The sequence below is a fragment of the Aotus nancymaae genome, unplaced genomic scaffold, assembly GCF_030222135.1.
Source record: "Aotus nancymaae isolate 86718 unplaced genomic scaffold, 86718_ANA_hifiasm-v0.15.2.pri h1tg000004l, whole genome shotgun sequence".
In the NCBI taxonomy this organism is placed as follows: domain Eukaryota; kingdom Metazoa; phylum Chordata; class Mammalia; order Primates; family Aotidae; genus Aotus; species Aotus nancymaae.
This window is the reverse complement of record NW_026988415.1, coordinates 55,175,929-55,189,280: the sequence shown is the minus strand read 5'-3', so window position 1 is coordinate 55,189,280 and position 13,352 is coordinate 55,175,929. Positions and strand designations below refer to the sequence as shown.

Sequence of the window (13,352 nt, the reverse complement as noted above, 5' to 3'; positions counted from 1 at the left end):
GGGGGCGTGTCCGAGGTCCCCGCGAGGGAGAGGGGCATGCCCGAGGTCCCCGCGAGGGAGGGGGGCATGCCCGAGGTCCCCGCGAGGGAGGGGGTGTGTCCAAGGTCCCCACAAGGCAATCAGCCTTACATTCTCTGTTGCTTTTTCTCCTGAAATGAATCTTAATTTGGCTTGACTGTGAGCATTTGCACAAGGATCTGTATTGTTGTTTTCATAGGTAAATGAGAGACTGAGTTTCTTCTGCTTGGAAAAGAAGGGCATTTTGCTCCTCCCAGCTAAAAAGACACCCCTGGGTGACTGGGGGCCTCGTGGGAGTGTCTGGGGTGTTGACCCTCCATGATGTACAGGAGCCCTACAGGGAATCCCCAATGAAATTAGTTCAAAATAGACTCATCCTGGAAGTGTATACAGGGGCTGGTCACTTCATGCTTTGAGCCCTCCTAGAGGGGCTTAGACCTCTGGAGAGAAATAGACATGTAAGAGGGCAGCAATGACTCAGTGGTAATTTTACAGGACCTCTGGGGTATCTATTTTTCTTGCTGGAAACCTCTATGGCTGCAGCGCCTTTGCCTGAGTTTTTGTCCTGCATCCAGGAGTAACGAGGTACGCAAACAAGTGAATCGTGAAGAGGAAGAGTTTTTTTTAGTGGTAGAACAGCTCAGAGGAGTGGGTAGTTCCTCTCTGTGGGCAGGTTGCCCAGTGAAACGTTCAGCTCTTAGCAGAGAGGAGGCCCTGGAGAGGTGACTCCTCTCTGCAGCAAGTCATTCCGACATCTTTGCAGGTCTCTGAATCTCTCAGCAGAGAGGGTATCTCCTCTTTCCTGACAGGTTGTCTCCGCAGCTCTCAGCAGAGAGAGTTCTCCTCTCTGCAGCTGGTCATCCCAATGTCTCTAGCTATCAGCTGAAAGAGTACTCCTTTCTGCAGCCGGTTGTCTCTCCCTCCTCTGCTGTCTTCATCCTCTGGCCATTCTCTCCCCTGCTCTGGCTGAACTCAGGGCTTTTATAAACCTCAGAGGGGAGGAAGTGCATGCGAACTGGTCCTGGGGCAGCCATGGGTGGGCCCAGAAGAGGCACCATGAGTTCCCACTCCAGTTCACAGGACTGGTAGCCCGGCCCCAGCCTTCATGCCCTCCCGGGCCTGAATGTGGGGCCTTACTGGGGACCAGTCCCCTTTTGCCCAGGAACCAGTCTGCCTCCTGCTGTCATTCATGGCCCTGGGACTTAGCCTACAGCCTTCTCTGAAATTGGAGCAAGTGCTGGGAAAGGAGAGTGGACAGGCAGGTGGGAGCAGACACCCCTGAGCCTGCAGGGATTAGGGGGTCCTTCCTGGGTCCTCTGAGGGTGAAGGCTGCAGAGAAGCCTGGGTCCTGTGCCTAGGAGGGCGGCGGCAGCTGCACCTAGGAGCTCCCGCCCCACCAAATGAAAAGGGGTAGGGCTCCCTCCCTCTTGTCACTGGCTCCTGCCTGCTTCCTGGAGCAGAAGGCCTAGGTCTGCAACCTAGGACTGTGCGTGGTCTTCAGCCTAGGTCTGTGCGTAGGCTGCAGCTGCACTGAGAAAGCAGATCGTGCCGTTCCTGGCTCCGCCATGAGCACCGGGAGGCTTGGATCCACAGCTGCACTTTGGTCAGGTGTAGCCTTGCCCAGGAGGATGGGGCTCCTGCTTGCTCTGTAAAGGAGGCCTGGGTCTGCAGCTGCCATTTGGGGTTTGGGCAGCTGCAGTGGCACAGGGAGTTCACTTCCCAACTCAGAAGGGGCAGGGCTCCCGCTGGCTCCATACAGTGTGCAGCCCCCAGCTGGGCTTCCCTGTGGCAGCCGGCATGATGGCAGCAGCCAATGCCATCAGTAACACACATATTTCAACACACCCCACAAAAGCCCTAGGCCACAGCTCCGTTCCTTCTTAAAAAAAAGGTGGGAAACAATCTAAGAACGGGAAAATAACGAAAAGAATGACCCCCTTTTGGGCACTCCATTGGTTTTATGACACATCTACTTGGCAGAGTTCATATAAAATGGAAGTTGTTTGGTCTTTGTGCACATTTACATTAAGGAAAAATAACCCTAAGGTAGATCTGCAAACTATAAAGTTCCTAAGTTATGTTTTTCTCTGTTTTTCTTTTCTGCCTGCTTTAAATCTGCTGTTACTTTTTCTACTGAGATAAAAACCATTGTTTGGATCTAACAGGTTTTTTTTTTTTTTTTTTGCATGCTGGTGAATTTGTACTGTTCTCATGGTTAGAGTTCCGAAGTAAAAGATATGGGGGGTGTGTGTGTGTGTTTAAAAAGCCTTTATAATTTCTATTATATGCTTAATTGACAAGTAAATCCATTTTAATTTTTTTCTAGCACACCAGAATGTTTTTCTTTGTAACTTGAGATGTAAATTTTGGTACCTGATTTTGACCTAAGGGTTGTTTCCTTTAATATTCAAAGTTAAGGCTAGTTAGCTGACACCTACCTAAGGTAGTGAAACAGGTTATCAAGCATTTGAAAGCCTAAGATAGGGAAATAAAAAAGAGAAAGAAAAAGGGGTCTTATGAATTTGTAAGATTCAGCATGCCTAATACGTCTGTGTATTTATGTGTTGTGTAATATCTTACTACTAAAAATATATAAAAGTGTTTTAATTAATTGGCTTAAAAACTAAAAGCACCTAAATCAAATACTTAAAAGAAAAGCCTAACTAAATGCTTTTTCAGGTTCACATGACTTAACTAAAATCTTTAATCAATCAGTTGGCTTTAAAGTTATTGATAAAATATGTATTAGTCCGTTTTTATGCTACTGATAAAGACATACCTGAGACTGGGGAGAAAAATTGGACTTACAGTTCCACATGGCTGGGGAGGCCTCAGAATCATGGCAGGAGGCAAAAGACACCTCTTACATGGTGGCAGCAAAGAAAATGAGGTAGAAGCAAATGTGAAAACCCCTGATAAGCCCATCAGATCTCATGAGACTTATTCACTATCACAAGAATAACACAGGAAAGACCAGCCTCCACGATTCAATTACTCCTGCCCCCTGGGCCCCTTTCACAACATATGGGAATTCTGGGAGATACAATTCAAGTTGAGATTTGGGTGGGGACACAGCCAAAATATATCATCAAACAATATTAGAAATTTCTTAAGAATTGTTAGCATTTTTTGTTTGCATTTGTTGATCAAGATGCTTATTCCTGAAGAATACTATATGATTTGCTGTAAAGGTTATATAAGTATAAAACCCAACCCAAGACAGAATGATCTTTGCTTGTGTAATTTTTTATTAATAAGACATGGAATATTGTTGGTTCAATGAAGACAGCTAAATCCTGAGTGGTAATAAAAAATACCCTTATATTTAACTTTAAGATTCTTAAGTAAATACCCGAAAAAAGGTTAGACAAAATGCTAACTAGAATACCCAGCTTAGAAAAGATCATAAATGACTTGATATGGAGTTGAAAAACACAGCATGAGAACTATGTGAAGCAAACACAAGTTTTAATAGCTGAATCGATCAAGCAGAAGAAAGGATATCAGAGATTGAAGATCAATTCAATGCCATAAAAAGAGAAAGCAAGACAAGAGAAAAAAGAGTGAAAAGAAACGAAGAAAGCCTCCAAGAAATATGGGATTATGTGAAAAGACCTAATCTATGCTTGATTGGTGTACCTGAATGTGACGAGGAGAATGAATCCAAGCTGGAAAACACAATCCAGGATATTATCCAGGGGAACTTCCCAAGCCTAGAAAGGCAGTCCAACATTCAAATCTAAGAAATACAGAGAACTCCACAAAGATACTCCTCAAGAAGAGCAACACCAAGGCACATAATCATCAGATTCACCAAGGCTGAAATGAAGGATAAAATGCTAAGGGCAGCCAGAGAAAAAGGTCAGGTCACCCACAGAGGGAAGCCAATCAGACTCACAGTGGATCTCTCGGCAGAAACCTTACAAGCCAGAAGAGAGTGGGGGCCAATATTGAACATCATTAAAGAAAATAACTTTCAACCCAGAATCTCATATCCAGCCAAACTAAGCTTCATAAATGAAGGAGAAATAAAATCCTTTATGGACAAGCAATTACTGAGAGATTTCATCACCAGTAGACCTGCCCTATAAGAGCTCCTGAAAGAAACACTAAGCGTGGAAAGGAACAAGTACCAGACACTGCAAAAGCATGCCAAATGGCAAAGACCAAAAATGCAATGAAGAAAATGAGTCAACAAATGGGAAAGAAAAACAGCCAGTAACAAAATGGCAGGATCAAATTCACACATAACAATATAAACATTAAATGTAAATGGCCTAAATGCCACAATCAAAAGACACAGACTGGCAAACTGGATAAAACATCAAGACCAATTGGTGTGCTATATTCAGGAAACCCATCTCACATACAAAGACACACGCAGACTCAAAATAAAGGGATGGAAGAAGATTTACTAAGCAAACAGAGCACAAAAAAAAGCAGGGGTTGCAATACTAGTCTCTGATAAAACATACTTCAAACGAACAAAGATCAAAAGAGACAAAGAAGGGCATTACATAATGGAAAAAGGATCAATCTAACAAGAAGAGCTAACTATCCTAAATATATACACACCTAACACAGGAGCACCCAGATACATAAAGCAAGTTCTCAATGACCTAAAACGAGATTTAGACTCCCACACAATAATAGTGGGAGACCTCAACACTTCACTATCAACATTAGACAGACCAGTGAGACAGAAAATTAACAAGGACATTCAGAACTTGAATGCAGAGCTGGACCAAGCAGACCTAATAGACATATACAGATCGCTCCACCACAAATCCACAGAATATACATTTTTCTCAGCACCACATCACACTTACTCTAAAATTGAGCACATCATTGGAAGCAAATCACGACTCAGCAAATGCAAAAGAATGGAAATCATAACAAACAGTCTATCAAACCACAGCAAAATCAGATTAGAACTCAGGATTAAGAAACACACTCAAATCCGCACAAACATTTGGAAACTGAACAACTTGCTTCTGAGTGTCGACTGGATAAACAATGAAATGAAGGCAGAAATAAAGATGTTATTCGAAACCAATCAGAATGAAGACACAAGTTACCAGAATCTCTGGGATACCTTTAAAGCAGTGTTGAGAGGGAGATTTATAGCAATAAATGCCCACATGAGAAATAAGGAAAAATCTAAAATGGACACCCTATCATCAAAATTGAAAGAGCTAGAGGAGGAAAATAAAAAAAACTCAAAAGCTATCAGAGGACAAGAAATGACTAAGATCAGAGCTGAACTGAAGGAGATAGAGAACACAAAAAGCCCTTCAAAAAAACCAATAAATCCAGGAGCTGGTTTTTTGAAAAGATTAACAAAATAGACAGATTGCTATCCAGACTAATAAAAAAGAAAAGAGAGAAGAATCAAACAGATGCAATAAAAAAAGATAAAGGGGATATCACCACTGATCCTACAGAAATACAAACTACCATCAGAGATTACTACAAACAGCTCTATGCACATAAACCAGTAAACCAGGAAGAAATGGAGAAATTCTTAGACACTTGTACTCTACCAAGACTAAACCAGGAGGAAGTTGAAACCCTGAATAGACCAATAACAAGGGCTGAAGTTGAGGCAGCAATCAATAGCCTACCAAAAAAGTCCAGGTCCAGACGGGTTCACAGCCGAATTCTACCAGATGTACAAAGAGGAGCTGGTTCCATTCCTTTTGAAACTATGTCAAACAAAACAAAAAGAGGGAATCCTCCCTAACTCATTTTATAAGACCAACATCATCCTGATACCAAAACCAGGCAGAGACTCAACTAAAAAAGAAAACTTCAGGCCAATATCCATGATGAACATTGACGCAAAAGTCTTCAATAAAATACTGCAAACCAAATGCAACAGCACATCAATAAGCTTATTCATCACAATCAAGTAGGCTTCATCCCTGGGATGCAAGGCTGGTTCAACATACACAAGTCCATAAACGTAATCCAACACAAAAACCACATGATTATCTCAATAGATGCAGAGAAGGCCTTTGACAAAATTCAACAGCGCTTCATGCTTTAGCATGAAGTTTTTAAACTCTCAATAAACTAGGTATAGATGAAATGTATCAAAAAATGATAAAAGCTATTTATGACAAATCTACAGCCAATATCATACTGAATGGGCAAAAGCTGGAAGAATTCCCTTTGAAATCATGCACTAGACAAGAATGCCCTCTCTCAACACTCCTATCCAATATAGTATTGGAGCCAGGCATGGTGGCTCACGCCTGTAATCCCAGCACTTTGGGAGGCTGAGGTGGGCTGATCACGAGGTCAAGAGATCAAGACCATCCTGGCCAACATGGTGAAACCCCATCTTTACTAAAAATACAAAAATTAGCTGGGCGTGGTGGCACGTGCCTGTAGTCCCAGCTACTCGGGAGGCTGAGGCAGGAGAATTGCTTGAACCCAGGAGGCAGAGGTTGTGGTGAGCCGAGATTGCATCACTGTACTCCAGCCTAGTGCCTGGTGACAGAGTGAGACGCTGGTCTCAAAAAAAAAAATCAATATAGTATTGGAAGTTCTAGCCAGAGCATTCAGGAAAGAAAAAGAAATAAAGCATATTCAATTAGGAAAGGAGGAAGTCAAACTGTTTCTATTTGCAGATGACATGATTGTATATTTAGAAGACCCCATCGTCTCAGCCCAAAATCTTCTCAAACTGATAAAGCAATTTCAGCAAAGTCTCAGGATACAAAATCAATGTGCAGAAATCACAAGCATTCCTATATACCAATAACAAGAGTGAACTCCCATTCACAATTGCTACAAAGAGAAGAAAATACCTAGGAATACATCTAACAAAGGATGTAAAGACCTCTTCAAGGAGAACTACAAACCACTGCTCAATGAAATGAGAGGACACAATCAGACGGAAAAACATTGCATGCTCATGGTTAGGAAGAATCAATATCGTGAAAATGCCCATACTGTCCATAGTAATTTATAGATTCAACGCTATCCCCATCAAGCTACCAATTACTTTCTTCACAGAACTGGAAAACACCACTTTTAATTTCATATGGAATCACAAGAGAGCCTGCATAGCCAAGACAAGCCTAAGCAAAAAGAACAAAGCCAGAGGCGTCACACTGCTGGACTTCAAACTATACTACAAGTCTACAGTAATCAAAACAGCATGGTACTGGTACCAAAACAGACTAATGGAACAGAACAGAAGCCTCAGAAGCACCACCACACATCTACAACCATCTGATCTTTGACAAACCTGACAAAAATAAGCAATGGGGAAAGGACTCCATGTTTAACAAATGGTATCGGGAAAACTGGCTAGCAATGTGCTGAAAGCAGAAACTGGACCCCTTCCTGTCACCTTACACTAACATTAACTCCAGATGGATTAAAGATTTAAACATAAAACCTAACACCATAATAACACTAGAAGAAAACATAAGCAAAACCATCCAGGACATAGGCATAGGCAAGGACTTCATGACTAAAACACCAAAAGCAATGGCAACAATAGTCAAGATAGACAAATGGGATCTAATTAAACTTCAGAGCTTCTGTACAGCAAAAGAAACCATCATTAGAATGAACCAGCAACTAACAGAATGGGAAAAAATTTTTGCAATCTACCCATCTGACAAAGTCTAATATCCAGAATCTAGAAAGAACTAAAACAGATATACAAGATAAAAGCAAACAACCCCATTCAAAAGTGGGCAAAGGATATGAACAGATACTTTTCAAAAGAGACATATATGAGGCCAACAAACATATGAAAAAATGCTCATCATCACTGCTCATTAGAGAAATGCAAATCAAAACCACATTGAGATACCATCTTACGCCAGTTAGAATGGCAATCATTAAAAAATCTGGAGACAACAGATGCTGGAAAGGATGTGGAGAAATAGGAACACTCTTACACAGTTGGTGGGAGTTTAAATTAGTTCAACCATTGTGGAAGACAGTGTGGCCATTTCTCAAGGATCTAGAAATAGAAATTCCATTTGACTCAGAAATCCCATTACTGGGTATATACACAAAGAACTATAAATCGTTCTATAAAGACACATGCACACGTATGTTCATTGCAGCCCTGTTTCCAATAGCAAAGACCTGGAACCAACCCAAATGCCCATCCATGATATACTGGACAAACAAAATGTGGCACATATACACCATGGAATACTACGCAGCCATAAAAAATGATGAGTTCATGTCCTTTGTAGGGACTTGGATGAATCTAGAAACCATCATCATTCTCAGCAAACTGACACAAGAACAGAAAACCAAACACCGCATGTTCTCACTCATAGGCAAATGTTGAACAATGAGATCACATGGACTCAGGGAGAGGAGCAGCACACACTGGGGGCAGTTGAGGGGGCTAGGGGTGAGACAGCGAGGGATGAGACAGCAAGGGGTGGGAAGGGTGGGGAGGGATAATATGGGCAGAAATGCAGGATATAGTATGCACCTAAGCAGCAACCCTGCATGACCTGCACATGCACCCCAGAACATAAAGTGATATAAAAAATCTTTTTCAAAATTCCAATAAAGTTTTTGCAGAAATAGAGATATAAATTCTAAAATTAATATAAAATTTCAAGGGGCATGAAATAGCTCAAGCAATATTGAAAGAAAATTGGAGCTCTTATACTTTCTGATAGCAAACATATTACAAAACTAAAACAATCAAAACAGTCTGGGACTGGCATAAAGAAAGATAAATAGACCAATAGAGTAGAACAGATACTACAGAAAAAAAATTATATAACGTTCAAATGAGTTTTGACAACAATGCCAAGACCCATTTAATGGGTGAAAAAGAGTGTTTTCAACAAATGCTGAGAAAACTGAGTATCCACATAAAGAATAATAAAGTTGGGCCCTTACCTTACTTTGTATACAAAGATATTAAAAAAGTAACAAAAACATATATTAATTAATTTTTATTTTTATTTTTTATTTTTTTGAGATGGAGTCTTGCTCTGTTGCCCAGGTTGGAGTACAGTGGCCCAATCTTGGCTCATTGAAACCTCTGCTTTCCAGGTTCAAGAGATTCTTCTGCCTCAGCCTCCTTAGTAGCTGTGACTACAGGCACATGCTACCACACCCGGCTAATTTTCTGTATTTTTAGTAGAAATGGGTTTTAACCATGTTAGCCAGGATGGTCTTGATCTCCTGACCTCATGATCCACCTGCCTCAGCCTCCCACAGTGCTGGGATTACAGGTGTGAGCCACCATGCCCAGCCACAAAAATATATATTTAAACACAAAAAGTATATAACTTTTAGAAAAACATATAAGGACATGATTTGTGACATTGGATTTGGTAAAGGTATCTTGAATGGCACATCAAACGCACAGTAAACAAAATTTAAAAATGGGTAAATTAGGTTACATCAAAATTAAATTTTTTGGCATCATAGGGTACTATCAACAGAGGGAAAAGTCAATCCAGAGAATGGGAGAAAATATTTGTAAATTATATATATGATAACAGGTTTGTATCCAGAAAATGTAAAGAACATCTATAATTCAACAACATCAAACAGAATTATGAAATTGATAAAAGGCTTGAATAGACATTGAAGATACAAATGGGCAATAAGCACATAAAATATGTTCAATATCACTAATTCTTAAGGAAATGCACATAAAAACCATAATGAGATCACACATTACAACCATTAAAACTATTATCCCAAAAGAGGAAAGAAAGAAAAAGAAAAAAACAGAAAATATGTATTGGTGAGAATGTGGAGAAACTGGAATCCTTTTGCACTGCCATTAGAAATGTATTGCAGCTGCAGCAAAACACAGTTTGGTAGTTTTTTTTTTTTTTTTTTTAAATTAAGTATAGAATTATATCAGATAAAGAATTGAATCATGGACTGAATCAGATATTTGTACACCCATGTTCATAGCAGCAGTATTTACAAGAGTCAAAAGGTAGTATTTACAAAAGTCAAGTATTCACAGACAAACAAATACACAAAATGTGGTATATATACAGTAGTCTCTCAGTATCTATGGGGGATTGGTTCCAGGGCCTTTTGTGGATACCAAAATCTATAGATCCCCAAGTACCTAAAATAAATGGATGTAGCATTTGCATTTAACCTATACACATGCTGTTTTGTATTTTTAATCGTCTCTAGATTACTTATAATTCCCAATACAAAGTAAGTGCTATGTAAATAGTTGTCATACTCTACTGTTTAGAAAATAATGTCAAGGAAAAAATGTCTACATATGCTCAGTACAGAAGCATTTATCCATTTTTAAAAAATATTTCTGATCCATGGCTATTTGAACCTATGGATGCAGAATCCAAAAATATGAAGGGCCTAATATATGAACAATGCATTATTATTCAGCCTTAAAGAAGACAGTACTGACACATGCTACAACATGGATAAATCTTAAATACATTGTCAAAACTTAGTGATATAAGCTAGTCATAAAAGGACAAATAGATTTGATATAGAAGTACTAGAATTGTCAAATTCATAGAGACAGAAAGTAGAATGGTAGTTGCCAGGAGATGGATATAGGAGAAATGAGTGAGTAATTATAGTTTAATGGGTAGATTCTTAGCTTTTGAATATAAAAAAGTTTTAGAGGTAGATGGTGGCAATGGTTCCAGAACAATGTAAATATATTTAATGCCACTGATCTGTACACTCAAAAATGATTCAGATAGGAAATTTTGTATTAGCATATCTTCACAATTTTAAAAAAGTAATTGACAAAAAGAATAAATATTGAACTCATGAAAATTATTGGTTAAGCCAATTAGAGTTAATTTACAACATATTATAGGTCAGGTGTTCAGATAAATGTACACATAGGCTGTTCTAATATATTAAAAATTCCTTCCTCATTAATAGTCATTTATTGTTCATCGAGGCCTCTTCTAAATATCAGGGCCCAAATACACTAGTAGTAATACGAATTCTTCATTTCTTTTACTATTTTACTAAGGGCCATTCTCTGAAATGCTTAAAAATATTAATTCTAATCATTTTTCAAAAGTAGCCTGGATAAGTATTATTATTTCTATTTTACAAATGAGGAAACTCAGGCTGAGAAAAGATAAATCATTTAACCACAGTCACACAGAGTAAATAGATTGAGAATTGAAGACCAATCACTCTGCAGAACTTTTCCTGTTAACTCCTCTGCCATCTTATGTAGTGTTTTCATCACCCACATTGATAGGTACACTACACTTCTTTTGTAAATAACCAAGATATTGAAGTTTATTTAAATAACTTGTCTGAAATCATATATGTTCAGGATCTATTTTCATGCCTATTTGACTCTGAATACCTGTCTCTTAAATTACCAATACTACAATTCTCTACGTTGTGAAGCATTTATTTATTTCTCACACAGTCCCAGGATGAACTCAAGACTACAGCGTATCATAGTTTTAAACCAGAATATTGACCACCATGAAAATTAAAAAAAAAATTGAAAAATAAACAGTAGACACATAAGTAAATCAAATAATTTGTTCTTTAAATATAGATAAATCACAAACTTGCCTAAATATTTGAAAAAAGACGAAAGCACAAAATGCACATGTAAAAAAATATAAATGGGAAAATGACACTGATACAGAAGAAGAAAAAATGATATAAGAACATTATTAATTCGAGTTTATGAAAATAATATCAGAGATATAGATGAAATACCTGATTTCCTGGGAAATATAAAATGACAAAATGTTTCTTTAAAAAGCTAGAAAATCTAAGCAGACAAAATGTCATTGGAGAAACTGGATTTGAAAATGTAGTCAAAGAACTACTTAAAACTTAATACTCGTGAAATTTCTTTGTAGGTCAATTATATTAAATTGTTAGAACACAGATGAATCCAGTATTAACTCTTTCTGTGATGGTCTGAATTGTGGTCCCCCAAAATTCAGATGTTGATACTCTAGCACTCCATATCTCAGAATGTGACTATTCAGATGTAGCCCCTAAAGATGTAATTCAGTCAAAATGAAGCCATCAGTTTTGAGACCTAATTTAATCTGACCAGTGTTCTTATAAGAAGAGAAAACTTGCGCACACACAATGATAGCAAGAACATGTGGGCACAGATAAAAGGCCATGCAAGGACACAGCAAGACGACAGCCATTGTCAACCAAGGAGTGAGGCCTTAGATAAAAACTAAACTTGTAGATTCCTTGATCCTGTACTTCTATCCCTCTAGAACTGTGAGAAGTGAATTTCTCTTGTTTATTTCACCCAAGTTTTTGGTCTGTTGCTACTGATATGGCTCCAATGAGTGGAGGAACACCATGGCTCTTGTCTCACCTGAATTGGATAAAACAATATGGACATTTATAAAATGGAGGGTTTAATAGGCAAGAAAGAAGGGAGAAGAAAGAAGGAAGAAGCTCCCCTGTACAGAGACAGAGGAAGGCGGGCTCCAAAGCCCAGAAAGGAGACCCCGTGTGCCACGGAAAAGTGGCTGCTTATAAGTAGGCTGGAGGAGGTGGTATCTGATTTGCATAGAGCTCAGGGGATTGGTGGGACCAGGCATGTCATTCACATAGTCCACGAAAAATCTGGCCCTCCCACCCTAGCCTTTTAATATGCAAATACAGGGTGCCATGATGTTCTACAGATGGGGATATATGAAGGTGGCCATGTTGACAGGCACATGTTGGGGCAAGGGCAAGGAGGCAGCAGGAATCGCCATGCTTGGGCAGACCCGGTTTCTAATGGCTGGTATTTGCAAATCAAAAGTTGCCAGCCTGGCTCTAAGAGCCGGGGCTTTCCTTCCAGACAAGAAATGTTTCCGGAGCTGCTTTAAAAAGATACAAAAACTATATTTACCTGGCAGGGGAGATATGATGATCACGAAGGTGGTTTTCCCAGGGCAAGGCTTATCCATTGCACTCCGGATGTGCTGACCCCTGCAATTTCCCCAAATGTGGGAAACTCGACTGCATAATTTGTAGTAGTGAGGGACTGCATTTGTGCTTTCCCCTGGTATAAAAAATAAAAAAAAATACAAAAACTTCCAAGGACCTCTTTTGCTATTTGCCTAAAATAATTTCTTAATAACTCCTATAACATTATGACAACCTTAGCAAACTAACCGTTTCAGAACACGAGTAAAAAAACTTGCAAACATTTATTTTAAAGTTCACATGATACTGATAGCAAAACTGATACAGCAAATGGGATAAAAAAGAAAAATACAGTACACTTTCAAACAGATGTAAAACCTTAAATAAAATATCAGTTAGAAAAGTTTTCATCTTAGGTAAATATTTAACATACTTTATCATACTAATCAAAAGCCAGT

At 39.1% G+C, this 13,352-nt stretch overlaps 1 non-coding gene across 1 annotated transcript; it reads left to right on the top strand.

Moving 5' to 3' along the window:
- Window positions 1-12,869: 12,869 nt before the first annotated feature.
- LOC135269403 (U1 spliceosomal RNA) lies at window positions 12,870-13,033 on the top strand. Its single transcript, XR_010337694.1, has one exon. It is a non-coding gene; the product is annotated as a U1 spliceosomal RNA (small nuclear RNA).
- The last annotated feature ends 319 nt before the right edge of the window (window positions 13,034-13,352 follow it).